Here is a 17,685-nt window from a genome sequence, read left to right as displayed (position 1 = left end):
GCAGTACAAACATTTCATCCATTAATGGTATCGTCAAGGCAGCTGTCTGACCTCGTGAGAATCTGGGCCAACTGTCGCCATTTATTTCTGCCTCCAAGTACAAATGTCAGCTCTTGGCCCCACACCTTCGGCTGCGTCAAGCTCCCCCGAAGATGACAGGGCATTCGTTGCATGGCTGAGGTGCAACGTCAACGCAGGTTTCGGGTCGGACCACACGTGCTCTTTGGGTTTCCAAGACGGAGCTGAGGTGGAGCAGGTCAAGAGGGTCAGGTTCCTGGGAGTGACAATCAGTCCTCGTCCACTCACGTCGATGCGACGGTCAAGAAAACGCAACAACGCCTCTCCTTCCTCAGGAGGCTAAGGAAATTCGGCATGCCCATAAGGACCCTCATCAAAGTTTACAAATACACCATCGACAGCATCCTATCTGGATGCATCACGGCAACTGCTCTGCCCAGGACCGTGAGAAACTCCAGGGAGCTGTGAACACAGCCCAGTTCCTCACACAAACCCAACCTTCCATCCACTGACTCCATCTACACTTCCCACTGCCTCGGGAAGGCAGCCGACAACATCAAAGACCCCTCCTACCCCGGTTATAATCTCTCCCATCCTCTTCCCTCAGGCAGGAGGGTCAAAAGCTCAAACACACGGACGGACAGCTCCTTCAGGGAGCTGTGAAAATGCACACCAAGGTTCCTCTGATCCTTTGCTCTTGCCAGACAAGGAATGATTTTATTTGGTTCATTGTGTGACACTCGCTTGGCTTAGGCTAACCGTTACCCAGCTGCCTCTTCAAATTTCGACCTGCCACTCAAACTGGGCATCGACAGAAAGCGCTCTGCAATTCCGTTTCCAAATAACTTAGCATTTCTTTATTGATGTGTTCAGATCTACAATGCAACTGATTTATTTTCCTTTGCTTCTTGTTTTCTGCTCAGCTTGTGAGAGCTGTAGAGTTGAGCGTCAAGAATCGTTTCCTCCCTTTTCTGAAGGTACCAGCTCTGAAAGCCCGAGAGTTCTCTTAACAGCATCGAGAGAGACTCTTTGGCTCATCGTGTCTTTGACCGTCGATTCTATTCCAATTTCCCCCCTCAATTCTAATCCCATTTCTCCCTCGATTCTAGTTCCCTTTCCCCCTCAAACCTAATCCCATTTCCCCCTTGTTTCTAATCCCATTTCCCCCTCGATTCTAATCCCCTTTCCCCCTTGATTCTAATCCCATTTCCCTCTCGATTATAATCCCCTTTCCCCCTCGATTCTAACCACATTTCCCCCTCAATTCTAATCCCCTTCCCCCCTCGATTGAAATCCCATTTTCCCAGCGCCTGGCTCACAGCCTGACACATTGTGATGCTTTGAACGTTCATCCTAACAATCCGTACAATATCTTGAGGGCTCCTGTCTTTGATGAGCTTCTTAGGCAGTTTGCTCCGGAGAGACAAGACTCCCTGGATGGAAGGATTTGCCCTAATGGAGATATAGAGATGTACAGCATAGAAACAGACCCTTTGTTCATACCGACCAGATATCCTAACCAAATCTCATCCTATTTGCCAGCACTTGGCCCATATCCCTCTAAAGCCTTCCTATCCATGTCCCCATCCAGATGCCTTTTAAATGTTGTCATTATACCAGCCTCCACCACTTCCTCTGGCAGCTCATTCCACACACGCACCACCCTCTGTGTGAAAAAGTTGCCCCTTAGGTCCCTTTTAAATCTTTCCCCTCTCACCCTAAACTTATGCCCCTCCAGTTCTGGACTCCCCCACCCCAGGGAAAAGGCCTTGTCTATTTCCCCTATCCATGCCCCCTCATGATTTTATAAACCTCAACAAGGTCACCCCTCAGCCTCCGACGGTCCAAGGGAAACAGCCCCAGCCTATTCAGCCTCTCCCTGTAGCTCAAACCCTCCAACCCTGGCAATGTCCTGGTATCACAAGGAGCCGAGGCTTGGACATTCCCAGAAGGGGTACACATGTCTGTCCTGTGGACTGGAGGAGGCCATTCGCCCCTTTGCCTCCGTGACTGCATCTGGCTGCGGTCTCGTACATTCCACCCACCGCCCTGTTCCGGCAAAGAAACCTCCCTTGAAACGATTCGGAGTTGAGGGGCTGGGGGAAGGGGGAGGTGGGGAAGCAAGGAAGAAAGAGTGGTTTTATTTACTGGAAAAACACAGCCTTTTTATTGATCGCGAGCATCCCAGAGGATTGATAAATAATCGTCTGTCTCCTTGACTCGCTGATAAACGAGACTGTTTTAAAAAGTCCTTTATAGAGCTGACCTGGCTCACTCCAACTGGGATCCGGATTGATGGTTCTCAGCACATCCCCCACCCAGAGAATGCCGCCATGGTCCTGCTCCAGACCCCACAGCGATGGGGCTGATACTTGACGGCCACTATTGGCAATAAATGCTGGGCCCAGCCCTCATCCCGTGAATCAAAGAATCCCGACAGTGTGGAAGCAGCCCATTCAGCCCACACCGCCCCTCTGAAGGGCATCCCATTCAGACCCTATCATTTCCCACATCTAATCCACCCTACCCTGCACATCCCTGGGCACTATGGGACAATTTAGCATGGCCAATCCACCCTAACCTTCACATCCCAGGGCACTATGGGACAATTTAGCACGGCCAATCCACCCTAACCTGCACATCCCTGGGCACTATGGGACAATTGAGCATGGCCAATCTGCCCTAACCTACACATCCCTAGGCACTATGGGTAATTTGGCACGGCCAATCCACTCTAACCTGCAAAACCCTGGGCACTATGGGTCAATTTAGCAGATCCAATCCATCCAAAACTGCACATCCCTGGGCACTATTAGTAATTTAGCATGGTCAATCCACCTAACAACACACCAGCTCAGCAAGCAACCTTACAACCCGATCCAACAAAACTTATCCAAAATCGCGTCCCTTCCCAACTGCCTAAACCTCACCCTCTCTCCCACTTTCTGTTCCACCTTCTCTCTGTGTCTCTCTCCCTTCCTCCTCTTTTACAACATCCCTCGCTGTACAACCAGCCTCGCTTGAACGCTGATGAGTGGAACTTCAGTGCCAAACGGCACTTGCTGTGCCTCCCTCTCAGGTGTTATGTCATTGCAGTTCAGAACACGGGCTGCTTCGTCCCAGTGCTGTATAAAACCGCACCTCTGAACGTGAGGGGCATAGATGGAGGATTGGGAGGGACGTTGGAACACCTCCCTCCAGTAACCAGGGGCAGCGTAGAGGGAGCACAGTTTTAAGGTAAGCATGGGAGATTTGACACAGATTTGGAACAGGTGGGTAGGATAGTGAAGAAGGCGTTTGGTATGCTTGTCTTTATTGGTCAGAGTATTGAGTACAGGAATTGGGAGGTCACGTTTGCGACTGCACAGGACATTGGTTAGGCCACTGTTGGAATATTGCGTGCAATTCTGGTCTCCTTCCTATCAGAAAGATGTTTTTTTAGATTAGATTACATTACAGTGTAGAAACAGGCCCTTCGGCCCAACAAGTCCACACCGACCCGCCGAAGCGAAACCCACCCATACATTTACCCCATACCTAACACTACGGGCAATTTAGCATGGCCAATTCACCTGACCCTGCACATCTTTTGGACTGTGGGTGGAAACCAGAGCACCCGGAGGAAACCCACGCAGACACGGGGAGAACGTGCAAACTCCACACAGTCAGTCGCCTGAGGCGGGAATTGAACCCGGGTCTCAGGCGCTGTGAGGCAGCAGTGCTAACCACTGTGCCACCGTGCCGCCCAAACTTGAAAGGGTTCAGAAAAGATTTACAAAGATGTTTCCAAAGTTGGAGCGTTTGAGCTCCAGAGAGAGGCTGAATAGGCTGGGGCTGTTTTCCTTGGAGCGTTGGAGGCTGAGGGGTGACCTTCTAGAGGTTTATAAAATCATGAGGGTCATGGACAGGGTAAACAGAGATCTTTTCCCTGGGGTGGGGGAGTCCAGAACTAGAAGGCTTAGGTTTAGGGTGAGAGGGGAAAGATATAAAATGGACCTGAGGGGCAACTTTTTCACGCAGAGGGTGGTATGTGTATGGGATGGGGACATGAATCGGAAGGGTTTAGAGGGATATGGGTCAAGTGCTGGGAAAGGGGACTTCAGATTTCATCCAAAATTCAACAGGGACACTGACAGTTGCTCAGCAATGCACAGACACGCTCAGATCAGGCGTACTACAGCTCCATTCCAGGATTTTCCCTTCCCGGAACAACGCTGGGAATCTTGCCTCCTAGAGGCCATTCTGGGTTTTCCTGCCAGACGATAAGGCCAGGAGGAGGCCTTTCAGCCCTCATTCGGAACTCAGTTCATCTCCTCCTATCCCTTCCTGAACACAAATGTGTGGTTTCTGGGTTAGATGCGCGACCTTGGGCCGCCTTACACTTTAGCGATGATCACACATGCCGATTCTGAGCTCACTCTCCCACCCACCTAACTCGTCCAGTGTTCACACGTCCCCCTCCCACCCACCCTCACCGCTCCTGAAAGTTCTCAGGCCCAGGAAACGGGAAGGGGTCCTCACCCGGAGAGGGTGGGAACCGCGATGCCGAACGTTTTCCGCAAGGAGTCGGACGCAGTTCGACGGGAATCGAATGGTGACGGGGGTTGGGGAGAAAGTGGGCGACAGGGCAACTGATTCGGAGGGTCCTATTGAATGGGGCAGCAGGCTCGAGAGATCGAATGGCCTGCTCCTGTTTCCTGCGTTTCTCCCCTCGCAAACGTCGTGGGAAGTGGAGATCATTCAGCTCCCTCACCCCCTCCCCAAGCCTGTCCAGTTACTGAGTGGCTGGACAAATGGTGTAACAGGCCACCCGGCCTGTCTCTGACCTATACTATCCCAAAGGAGATTTGCTCAGCAAAAGAAAACATCCATCTATCCCAGTCAACACTCCGTCAAGCATCCATTGTCATTTTCCGAACATTATCCTAGACTTCGGACGCAGACCTATTCCTCAGTATCACTCCCTACCTGTCTTGAATTATCATATCGCCGAGTTCGTCCCCTCCCCGGCTAACAGATCCCTTTCCCCTGACCCCCTTTAGCACCGAGAAAGCTGCCACTCACTTTCTGAATTCCGGGGGATAATTCCCCTGATTGATTGACCTCACCTTGGAATTTGCAGAGATTCAATTTGATTGACTATTGTCACGTGTACCTGGGACAGTGAAAAGTTTTGTTCTGTGTGCAGATCATACTAACAATGTTACAGCTGCAGGGATGGTGGACAGAGAGAGAGATTAACATCAGATTTCAATTTGAGAGACCCATTCATGAGTCTGGTAACAGCAGAGAAGAAGCTGTTCTTGAACCTGTCGGTCCGTGTGTTTGAGCTTTTGTCCCTCCTGCCTGAGGGAAGAGGGTGGGAGAGATTATAACCGGGGTGGGAGGGATCTCTGATGATGTCGGCTGTCTTCCTGAGGCAGTGGGGTGTGTAGATGGAGTCGGTGGATGGAAGGTTGGTTTGTGTGAGGGACTGGGCTGTGTTCACAGCTCCCTGGAGTGTCTCACAGTCCTGGGCAGAGCAGTTACCGTGATGCATCAGGATAGGATGCTTTCTATGGTGCGTCTGTAAAAGATCTTTAAAATTACGGAGTCTCAACAGGGTGGATGTCTTGCCGACGAGATTGGAAAGTGAGGGCAATCGATTCGAGGAGGTTAAACTGAGGTCTGCAGATGCTGGAGACCAGAGTCGAGAGAGAGTGTGTGGTGCTGGAAAAACACAGCGGGCCAGGCAGCATCCGAGGAGCAGGAGAATCGACGTTTCGGGCAAAAGCCCTTCATCAGGCAATCGGTTTGAGGATGCTTCCTTAACTGCATCAATGAAACTGGGTAAGAGTCCCTGGGGACGTGCTGAATTTCCTGATGAGTTGGAGATGCTGGGGTTGGACTGGGGGTGGACAAAGTTAAAAATCACACAACGCCAGGTTATAGTCCACCCGGTTTATTTGGAGGCATTATCTTTCGGAGCGCTGCTCCTTCATCGGGTGGTTGTGGAGAACCATCTGATGAAGGAGCAGCGTTCCAAAAGCTAGTGCTTCCAAATAAACCTGTCGGACTATAACCCGGCATTATATGGTTTTCTTAACTGAATTTCCTTAGCTTCCTGAGCAAGTACAGGTGTGCGCCTTCTTGACTGTGATTAGGTGAGATACCCGACAGTGTGGAAACAGGCCATACAGCCCAACAAGTCCACACTGACCCTCCGAAGAGTAACACACCAGACCTATTTCCCTCTGACTAATGCACCTAACACTACGGGACAATTTAGCACGGCCAGTCCACCCTAACCTGCACATCCCTGGACTCTATGGGACAATTTACAACGGCCAATCCACCCTAACCTACACGTCCCTGGGCACTATGGGACAATTTACAACGGCCAATCCACCCTAACCTACATGTCCCTGGGCACTATGGGACAATTTAGCACGGCCAATCCACCCTAACCTGCACATCCCTGGACACTATGAGACAATTTAGCACGGCCAATCCACCCTAACCTGCACATCCCTGGACACTATGGGACAATTTAGCACGGCCAGTCCACCCTAACCTGCACATCCCTGGACACTATGAGACAATTTAGCACGGCCAATCCACCCTAACCTGCACATCCCTGGGCACTATGGGACATTTTAGCACGGCCAATCCACCCTAACCTGCACATCCCTGGACACTATGGGACAATTTACAACGGCCAATCCACCCTAACCTGCAAGTAAGGGGGGAGGTGTGGGTACTTCTCTCCAAGGCCCCAAGGGATCCTTCCATACCCGCCACAAATTCACCTGCACCTCCACACACATCATTTATTGCATCCGCTGCACCCGATATGGCCTCCTCTATATTGGGGAGACAGGCCGCTTACTTGCGGAACGTTTCAGAGAACACCTCTGGGACACCCGGACCAACCAACCCAACCACCCCGTGGCTCAACACTTCAACTCCCCCTCCCACTCCACCAAGGACATGCAGGTCATTGGACTCCTCTACAGCCAGACCATAGCAACACGATGGTTGGAGGAAGAGCGCCTCATCTTCCGCCTAGGAACCCTCCAACCACAAGGGATGAACTCAGATTTCTCCCGTTTCCTCATTTCCCCTCCCCCCACCTTGTCTCAGTCCCAACCCTCAGACTCAGCACCGCCTTTCTAGCCTGCAATCTTCTTCCTGCCCTCTCCGGCCCCACCCCGACTCCGGCCTATCACCCTCACCTTGACCTCCTTCCACCTATCACATTTCCAACGCCCCTCCCCCAAGTCCCTCCTCCCTACCTTTTATCTTAGCCTGCTGGACACACTTTCCTCATTCCTGAAGAAGGGCTCATGCCCGAAACGTCGATTCTCCTGCTCCTTGGATGCTGCCTGACCTGCTGCGCTTTTCCAGCAACACATTTTCAGCTCCACTTGTGGGTGGGGCTGGTCTGGTGGATCTCATAGAGTAGGGGTTCCCCGATTGGGGCTGTTACCCTGGTCCAATCAGGGAGCCTTGGCTGACTGATATAACCAGGAGTGTCCAGGGTTCTGCTCACTCCAAGACCATTCCTGAGGGAGTTGGATAAACGTCAAGAGCTCTCGGTGTGGGAGTAAAGGGTGAGGGGGACCCGATGGAGTTATTCCATGGTTCTGGGGAACCGCCCACACCCCATCGCTCTGAGTCCATTCCTTAGGTTTATTTTGGGGGAGGGGTTGGTGGGGGAGTCCAAACTTACTCACCAATGTCTGGAGTCCCCAGGCTATTGAATGGGTGAGACTCGACGTCGACCCCATCTCCCGCCCACCCCATTCAGAGCTCACCCGAATCGGCTATTCTGCGGCGATGTGAATTAAGGGCAAGAGCTGGCCATTCAGGTCCTTGGAACCTGCTAGCCCCGTTCAATAGGGATGCGGCTGATCGTCCAACTCAATCCCCCAGTTCCCCACTTCCTCTCCCCTTCCAAACGTAACCCTTTGATCTCTGCTGAGCTATACCCAACCCCTTCTTGAAAACTTTCAAACAGAAACATTGGCGCAGGAGTAGGCCATATGGCCCCCTCCAGCCTGTTAGCCCCATTCAATAGGATCTTGGTTGTTGAGGGTCAGTTCACATTCCCCAGCTACCTCCCTCCACCCCCCGATAGCCTTTCATCCCTGCTCCCCACCCCCACTTCCTGATGAGGAAATTGTCTACCAGCACCTTGCGGATATTCCAAGGCTCGGATTCCCCTGCATTTGTCAGGAAGTGAGTCACAAGGACACAAAGGAGAAAAGAACTCTCCTCATCTCCTGCCTTGTGGGACGAGGCTTCGTGAGAGTGGGAGGCACAGTCTATTGGAGAACATGGCTGCTCATGTTACAGAAAGACAGGGAAGGGAGAGGGGACAGGGCAAGAGAGAGAAAGAGAGAGAGACAGAGAGAGAGAGTTAGGGAGGGACAGAGAGAGAGAGAGAGACAGACAAGAGAGAAAGACTCAGGGACAGAGGGAGAAAGAGAGTGACAGGGAGAGAGAGAGAGAGAGACAGAGAGAGAGATTGAGGGACAGAGATAGAGAGGGGGTGTTGCAGAGAGAGATAGAGAGAGAGGGAGGGAGAGAGAGGTGAGAGAGAAAGAGAGAGAGATAGGGAGGGAGAGAGAGAGAGAGGCAGGGACAGAGACAGAGAGGGAGATGTTACAGAGAGAGAGAGAGGGAGAGAGAGAGAGACAGAGAAACATAGAGAGAGAGACACACAGAGATAGAGACACAGAGAGAGAGGTAGAGAGGGACAGAGAAAGAGTGATTCGGGGACGGGGGAGGGGAGAGAGAGGGAAAAAAACAGGGACAGAGAGAAACAGGGACAGACAGAGAAAAAGACAGGGACAGAGAGAGACAGAGACTGGGGTGTTGCAGAGAGAGAGAGAGAGAGACAGGGACACAGAGAAAGAGAAAGAGAGGGACGGCGAGAGACACAGAAAGAGAGAGAGAGACACACAGGGACAGAGAGAGAGAGAGAGAGAGAGAGAGACAGCAACACAGAGAGAGAGAGACAGGGACAGAGAGAACGAGAAACAGACAGCAGTAGACTGACAGTGAGAGACAAAGAAAGAGAGAAAGAGAGAGATGACTGGGTGGTGAGTTTAACCTGAGGGTCACTACATTTCGGGGCAAGGAGTGAGGTCGAAATGGTTACCTCAGCCGGTGATGGGTATCAAACCCACGCCATTGGCACCCGTCTGCATCGCCAACTGAGGGAACCAATAGCACAGGAGCCGATTCAACCATCCTTAACACACTCAGACTGGCAGCGGCTCGAGGAGGGAGGTTGGCACCACCTCCTGAAGGGGCAATTAGGGATGGAGCTTGGGCCCAGCCAGTGACAGTTTCACTCAATGGAAGGTTACACGTTGGGGAAAGAGCGCGGGGGTGGAACCTGAGCGCTGTGTGGACCCAGAGACGGGAAAGCTGCCAGCATTTTGGAACGGGGTACTGAGAGAGACAGATTCCCTCAATCCGTGAAGTGAAATCCAGGATTTGTGGAATGGAGCATTCTCCCCTCGCGGAAAAAGGAAAATAAAACAATAGGCCTTCTTTTTACAATCTGCTCAAGCGCCTCCCTGTCATTTCCCTTAAACCCTAATCTCACCAGAAGCAGATCCAATTACGTCTCCAAATCCACTTATCCATTTCGCCTCATAAGCAGTGAATGCTGCTTTAAATTTGAAAATATGGATTGGCCCTATTTATTCACATCGATTCTATCTGTCGCATAACTCACTTGAGATATTATTTCAATTAGGTTGCCAAATGAGCATTTTCCGATAATTGCAGAGCTGCAACTCGGACAGCGACCCAGGAATTAGGGAAGTGAGGCTGGAGGAACGCCATTCGGCCCTGCGAACCCATTCTAGATCATTCTCTGCGTTGCCACGGTACCTCTTCATATCACTCCTAGCCAGAAAGCACCTCGGGGGGCACTTAATCGCAGGGTGCCCACTTCGGGACACGTGAGCACGGGGCTCAGTGGGGGAGAAGGGAAGGCGTGTTGGGGACACGAGTGTGGTTAAACCAACCCTTGCCCCATGGTACCCCACCCTCACCATTTCGGCTTGATCCAACCAGCCATCTTTCCCAAGTTCGCTGATGCAAGGGAAAGGATACTAACATCGGAGCAGGGGAGTAGGCCATTCGGCCCTTCTCCGCCATCCAATGGGATCATGGCTGACCATCCGACTCAGTCCCCGCTGTCTCCCTTCAGCCCCGAGAACTCGATCCAACTCCTTCCTGAAAACACTCAATGTTTCAGCCCCAACCCCCTTCTGTGACAGAGAATCCCACAGATTGCTCCCCCCCCCAATCAACTCTCTGGGGAAGATATTTCTCCCCATCTCAGTCTGAAACGGCACCCACCCCATAATCATTAGACTGTGAACCGCCCCAACTCCCGTTCTGGGCTCCCCCAGATCATCAGGAACATCCTTGGCCCTGTCTGGTCCTGTTGGAATTTTACAGGTTTCTCTGAGATCCCCCTCCTCATTCTCCCCAAAACCTGTCAGTCCTGCCATCCCGAGAATCAGTCTGGGAAACCCTTCCTTGCACTCCCTCTGTCGCCAGAACACCCTTCCTCAGATATGGAGACCCCCAAACTACTCACAATACCCCGGGGGGTGGTCTCACCCTGTACAATGGCAGCCCTACTCCTGTACTCCAACTCTCTCGCTGTGGAGGGCAACGCATCATTTACCTTTCTCCCCACCTCTAACATTTAACTCTGAGCGATTGATATGCAGGAACATCAGGTCTCACTGCACCTCCCCACTTTCCCAATCGATGGCCGTTCAGATAATAATCCACCTTCCTGCGTTTGCTCCCAAGGTGGGCAGCGGTTTATAAAATCATGAGGGGGCATGGATAGGGTAAATAGACAAGGTCTTTTCCCTGGGTGGGGGGAGTCCAGAACGAGAAGGGCATAGGTTTAGGGTGAGAGGGGAAAGGGACCTAAGGGGCAACCTTTTCACACAGAGGGTGGTGCGTGTATGGAATGAGCTGCCAAAGGAAGTGGTGGAGGCTGATACAATTGCAATATTTAAGAGGCATTTGGATGGGTATATGAATAGGAAGGGTTTAGAGGGATATGGGCGAGTGCTGGCAGGTGGGACTAGATTGGGATATCAGGTTGGCATGGACGGGTTGGACCGAAGGGTCTGCTCCGACATTCTGTATGTTCAAGGTCCTTCCACTACACCCGCCATTGTCCTACATTATCCCTGAGTCCCTCGATATTTTGAGCGATCTATCGGTGTCTGTCTCGAACACCCTCAATGAGTGACCCTGCACTGCTGCTCTGAGAAGTCCAAGCTTTCATCCCCATCCTCTCCTAGTGAAGACATTCTTCCCCCATCTCAGTCCCAAATGGTCTACCTCACCACTCCCCGCCCCTGTACCTGAGACTGGGGTGTCCCCTTGTTCCACTCCACCACCAGGGAGCAGGGGGGTGGAAATATTCTTCCTGCCCACGCCTGCTGACCCCTTCCAACTCACTGAGATAACACCTCACTCTGCTGGGTTCAGACCCCCACCTCCTCAATCTCTGCTTGCGGGACAGACCCACCACGACCAGGGATCAGAGGGGTGACCTTCCGCTGTGCTCCCCCTTGGAGAAAGGGACATGTCTCTGCTAGGCTACTCTCAACAGGGCGCTACGCAAATGCAACAACGCCACTTTACACCTTCCTGCACAATCTTGATGATCTCCCTCCATCCACCTTTCCTTCTCAAGACAAGGCATGACTGACAGGAGGCGTTCAAAGAGCGACCGAGGGCGGGGGGGTGAGGGAGTCAGGATAATGCTCTTGAGGCCACAGTCAAATCTCACTGAACAGCGCAGCAAGGCTTGCCAGGCTGAATGGCCTCCTCCTGCTCTAAATTTTGCCACGGTTTTGACAGAGCTCCCCGTTGTGAGGGTCAACAGCAACTTGTGGTGCCCAGATATCCCTCTGCAAAAGTGGATCTGTGGCCCGATAGGGGTATGCACTGTATACACTGGCTCAGCTTTTTCCAGGTCCCAGTCAAACCAGCCCAGAGTAAGGACGTTGTCTGTTCTCTCACAGCTGGCCTACCTCGAGACTTGTGGGAAACCCCTCTGATTCCAGAGACAGAGTAAAGCTCCCTCTACACTGTTTCCCATCAAACACTCCCAGAATAGAGACAGCACGGGGTTAGATACAGAGTAAAGCTCCCTCTACACTGTCCCTCATCAAACGCTCCCCAGGACAGGGACAGCACGGGGTTAGATACAGAGTAAAGCTCCCTCTACACTGTCCCCCATCAAACACTCCCCAGGACAGGGACAGCACGGGGTTCGATACAGAGTAAAGCTCACTCTACACTGTCCCCCATCAAACACGCCCAGGAGAGTGACAGCACAGGGTTAGATACAGAGTAAAGCTTACTCTACAATGCCCCCCATCAAATACGCCCAGGAGAGTGACAGCACAGGGTTAGATACAGAGTAAAGCTCCCTCCTAATCAATGGTAGTTTCCTATGCGGATCACAAGTCAGCTTGGATTTTAATTGCCACCTTGCAAGCCCTCATCAGCTTCGACTTTGCTGCACTGGACACCATCAGATATAGGAGCAGATCGAGACCATTTGGCCCATCAAATCTGTTCTAGCTGATATGTTTCTCAACCCTATTCTCCTGGCTTCTCCCTGTAACCCTTTGCCCCCCCACTCACCAATCAGGACCCCAACTCTCTCTGTCTCAGTGACTCGCCCTCCACAGCCCTCTGTGACAATGTGTCCCACAGATTCACTCCCCACTCTGGCTGGAGAAATTCCTCCCTATCTTGGTCCCTTCCCTCTGAGGCTGTGCCCTCAGGTCTATGTCCCTCCTAAACATCTTCCCCACGCCCATTCTATCCAGGCCTCTCAGTATTCTGGATGTTTCAATCAGATCCCTCTACCGCCCCATCCTTCTAAACCCCATCAAGTACAGACCCAGAGTCCTCGCCTGCTCGTCATACGACAAGCCCCTCATGCCTGGGACATCTCTGCTCTTGTAGGAGAAAGTGAGGATTGCAGATGCTGGAGATCAGAGTTGAGGGTGTGGTGCTGGAAAAGCACAGCAGGTCAGGCAGCATCCGAGGATCAGGAGAATCAATGTTTCGGCAGAAGCCCTTCATCAGGTTGATCCCCAAAGCATCGATCCTACTGCTCGTCGGATGCTGCCTGACCTGTTCTTGTATTCTCGACTTCTCGAAATAGATGCTAATGATGCCATATTGGTTAGCACTGCTGCCTCACAGCACCTGGGTCCCAATTCACCTCCACCCTCGGGTAACTGTCTGTGTGTAGTTTGCACGGCCAATCCACCCTAACCTGCACATCCCTGGGCACTACGGGACACTTTAGCACGGCCAATCCACCCTAACCTGCACATCCCTGGGCACGCCGGGACAATTTAGCACAGCCAATCCACCCTAACCTGCACATCCCTGGGCACTATGGGACAATTTAGCACGGCCAATCCACCCTAACCTGCACATCCCTGGGCACTATGGGACAATTTAGCACGGCCAATCCACCCTAACCTGCACATCCCTGGGCACAACAGGACAATTCAACACGGGGCAAGGAGACAGAAGCATTTTGGGGAGGGATTTCCAGAGCCCTACACCTCGGCAGACGCCAGCATGCCCTCCAGTGCCAAAGCGATTAAAATTCACACCCACCAAATCATAATAGCCCGCTGTATTTAAAAACCCCTTTGCAGTTCTCTGTGTGACTCCCTTTCCAATTAACTTGAAATATACACTACTACATTGTCTTAAACAAGCAGCACTGTTTGAAAATGTCATCAAGAGGATTGTAATCTCGTTATGTGATATTATCAACTAACTGGGATGTTGCTCTGACCTGCCATTTTATCAAAGAGTTTAGTTCATTTTCTGCTCACTTTAATGATTCTGTTATAAATTGCAGTGATCTGCACAGATGTACTGACAGTGAATTTTACACTGTGCCACTCGGTGTGCAGAGAATGAGAAGTATGCTTTTAAATAGTCTTGTTTTCTGTGAGGTTAGTCTGGCCCTGTTCAGAGAATCAAAGAATGCCGACAGTGTGGAAAGGGGCCATTTGGCCCATCGAGGTCAACACAGTCTATATGGATTTCAGTATGACACGCTGCTCTGGAGGGTTAGATCACATGGAATCCAGAGGTAGCTAGCAAATTGGATACACAATTGGTTTGATGGTAGGAAGCAGAGGGTAATAGTGGAAGGGAGATTGGAGACCTGTGACTAGTGGAGTGCCTCAGGAGTTGGTGCTGGGCCCATTGCTGTTTGTTATCGATATCAATGATTTGGATGAGAATGTACAAGGAATGATTAGTAAGTTTGCAGATGACACTAAATTCGGTGGGATCGTGGAAAGTGAGGAAGGTTACCAGAAATTGCTGCAGGACCTTGATCATCCGGGGATGTGGGCCGGGAAACGGCAAATGGAGTTAACACAGACAAGTGTGAGCTGCTGTACTTTGGAAAGTCAAATCAAGGCAGGAGTTTCATGGTGAATGGTAGGGCCTTAAGGAGTGTAGTGGGACAGAGGGACCTTGGAGTTCAGGTGCACGGTTCTCTGAGAGTGGAGTCCCAGTTAGACAGGGCAATGAGGAAGGCTTTTGGTACACTGGCCTTCATCAGTCAGGGCCCTGAGGACAGAAGTTTGGAAGATATGATGCAGTTGTACAGGACGTTGGTGAGGCCGCACTTGGAGTATTGTGTTCGGTTTTGATCCCCGTGCGATAGGAAGGATGTTATTAAACTGGAAAGAGTGCAGAAGGAATTTACAAGGATGTTGGCAGGACTCAAGGGTCTGAGTTATAGGGAGAGGTTGGACAAGCGAGGACTGTTTCCTTTAGAGCGTAGGAGACTGAGGGGGGGAGCTTATAGAGGTGTATAAGATCATGAGAGGCATGGACAGGGTGAATGCACTCAGTCATTTCCCCAGGGTCGGGGAATCGAGGACTAGAGGGCATCAGTTTAAGGTGAGAGGGGGAAAGAATAAAAGGGAACCTGAGGGGCAATGTTTTTACACAGAGGGTGGTATGCAGATGGAATGAGCTGCCAGAGAAAGTGGTTGAGGTGGGTACATTAACAACATTTAAAAGACATTTGGACAAATCCATGGATAAGAAAGGGTGAGAAGGATATGGGCCAAGTGCAGGGAAATGGGGTTAGCGTGGACGGCCATTTTGGTCAGCATGGACCAGTTTGGGCCGAAGGGCCTGTCTCCATGCTGTAGGACTCTATGGCTGTGCACCAACCGTCGAAAGAGTCACACCCAGACCCAATCCACTACTTTATCCCTGTAACCATGCATCCTCATGGCTAGACAAACTAACCTGCACATCCCTGGACACTATGAGACAATTTAGCATGGCCAATCCACCCTAACCTGCACATCCCTGGGCACTATGGGACAATTTAGCACGGCCAATCCACCCTAACATGCACATCTCTGGGCACTATGGGACAATTTAGCACAGCCAATCCACCATAACCTGCACATCCCTGAACACTATGGGACAATTTAGCACGGCCAATCCAGCCTAACTTGCACATCCCTGGACACTATGGGACAATTTAGCATGGCCAATCCACCCTAACCTGCACATCCCTGGGCACGCCGGGACAATTTAGCACGGCCAATCCACCCTAACCTGCACATCCCTGGGCACTATGGGACAATTTAGCATGGCCAATCCACCCTAACCTGCACATCCCTGGGCACCATGGGACAATTTAGCACAGCCAATCCACCCTAACCTGCACATCCCTGGGCACTATGGTACAATTTAGCACGGCCAATCCACCCTAACCTGCACATCCTTGGGCACTATGGGACAACTTAGCATGGCCAATCCACCCTAACCTGCACATCCCTGGGCACTAAGGGACAATTTAGCATGGCCAATCCACCCTAACCTGCACATCCTTGGGCACTATGGGACAATTTAGCACGGCCAATCCACCCTAACCTGCACATCCTTGGGCACTATGGGACAATTTAGCATGGCCAATCCACCCTAACCTGCACATCCCTCGGCACTATGGGACAATTTAGCACGGCCAATCCACCCTAACCTGCACATCCCTGGGCACTATGGGACAATTTAGCACGGCCAATCCACCCTAACCTGCACATCTTTGGACTGTGGCAGGAAACCCCATGCAAACACGGGGGGAGAATGTGCAAACTCCACACAGACAGTCGCTCGAAGGTGGGAATCGAACCCGGGTCCCTAGCGCTGTGAGGCAGCAGAGCCAATCCACCCCACGTGAGTGCACGCTTTGAATTTGGGTGATTAAACTTGGCCCTCAGAGCTCAGCGGCTTTCAGAAGGGTGTTCTCCCTGCCTGATGCTCCCCTCCCCCCCGCACCCCCCTCCCTGATGTAGTGATGGAAAACGATGATCAAGCCGACTGAATGTGAAGTCACGGTTTTCACAGTCAGTCTCTTGGGTGCTGGCTTGGTCCGCCGCCTGGCAAAAGGGTTTCCTGGCATTGTCCCGGCACCACCCCCCTCCCCAGGGCTGGTGGTGGGAGGGCTGCGCAGTGATTGGCTTGTCTCTTGGCGGCGCCACATGATTGTTTGTGAGCAGGTTTGGACAGCAGCCCACTCGGAGAACTGGGATCTCTGCGAAAACGCTGGGTCCTGGGCTGTCACTGTGATTAATGCCTTGCTGCTTTCAACCATCTGGTCTCTCCCGTGTTCCGTACTGCTTGCATTTTTCACAGGGCTTGCCTTCCCCCCCCCCCCAACCACGTCTCGGCTGTTCACACTATCGGTCCCTTTCTGGCCTTGCTGCTCCCCCAGGAGTGTCCTCCCCACCTTCCCCAGCTCCCCAAGCCCACCTCCTTCATCACCGTTTCCTTTCCCTCTCGTGCCTTGGCCAAGTTTCGTGCCCCTTAAATGCGGAGTTACCTTACCCAATCCTGTTGCCCTCCTCCCATCCAAATCCCACTCTCTGGATTCCCAACTTTTCCATAATTCATTTATCAGGAGATGGGCTAAGGGCCAGCGTTCGGTGCCCTGACCCTAACTGCCCAGAGGATGGCGAAGAGTCAACTGTTTGCTATAGGTCTGGGGTAGCCAGGCCAGGTAAGGTTTGGAGATTTCCAAGGTAAGGTTTGTGTTCCCTCAGCCTCCCGCCTGTCCCTCCTGATGCTGCCTGCCTTGCTGTGTTCCCCCAGCCTCCTGCCTGTCCCTCCTGATGCTGCCTGCCTTGTTGTGTTCCCCAGCCTCCTGCCTGTCCCTCCTGATGCTGCCTGCCTTGCTGTGTTCCCCAGCCTCCTGCCGGTCCATCCTGATGCTGCCTGCCTTGCTTTTCCCTGCACCTCGCCTGCATTTTAACCTCCATTCTTCATGCTTTGTGCCAACTTTGTTCCAGTTACTATTGGCTTTCTTCGGAGTCTATCCCCTCAGCTGATCACCCTGTCCTCACACTGGTATTTCCATGGTTCCTGCATGTACCCTTGCCCCACTCCACCCCCCAAGCCATCTCACTCCCCGTGACCACACGCGTTCCTCTTGCACCCACCCATCCCACCCCTCCAAGTTCCGCTTGCCCCCACTCCAGGGTCACTTCTATGCCCCCTCCTCCCCACCAGTCTCTCCTCATATGTCAGTCCCGCCATCCCGGGAATCAGTCTAGG

At 52.1% G+C, this 17,685-nt stretch overlaps 1 protein-coding gene across 1 annotated transcript in view; it reads right to left on the bottom strand.

The window, feature by feature from the left end:
• LOC122543998 (neurexin-1-like) overlaps window positions 1-17,685 on the bottom strand; it is a 1,169,973-nt gene that overhangs the window by 724,850 nt on the left and 427,438 nt on the right. The gene's annotated exons all lie outside the window — the stretch shown is intronic.

The sequence above is a fragment of the Chiloscyllium plagiosum genome, unplaced genomic scaffold (assembly GCF_037043375.1).
Source record: "Chiloscyllium plagiosum isolate Xiang-an unplaced genomic scaffold, Cpla_swu_hap1 HiC_scaffold_46, whole genome shotgun sequence".
In the NCBI taxonomy this organism is placed as follows: Eukaryota; Metazoa; Chordata; class Chondrichthyes; order Orectolobiformes; family Hemiscylliidae; genus Chiloscyllium; species Chiloscyllium plagiosum.
The sequence above is the reverse complement of the archived record's forward strand: the minus strand, read 5'-3'. Positions and strand labels throughout refer to the sequence as shown.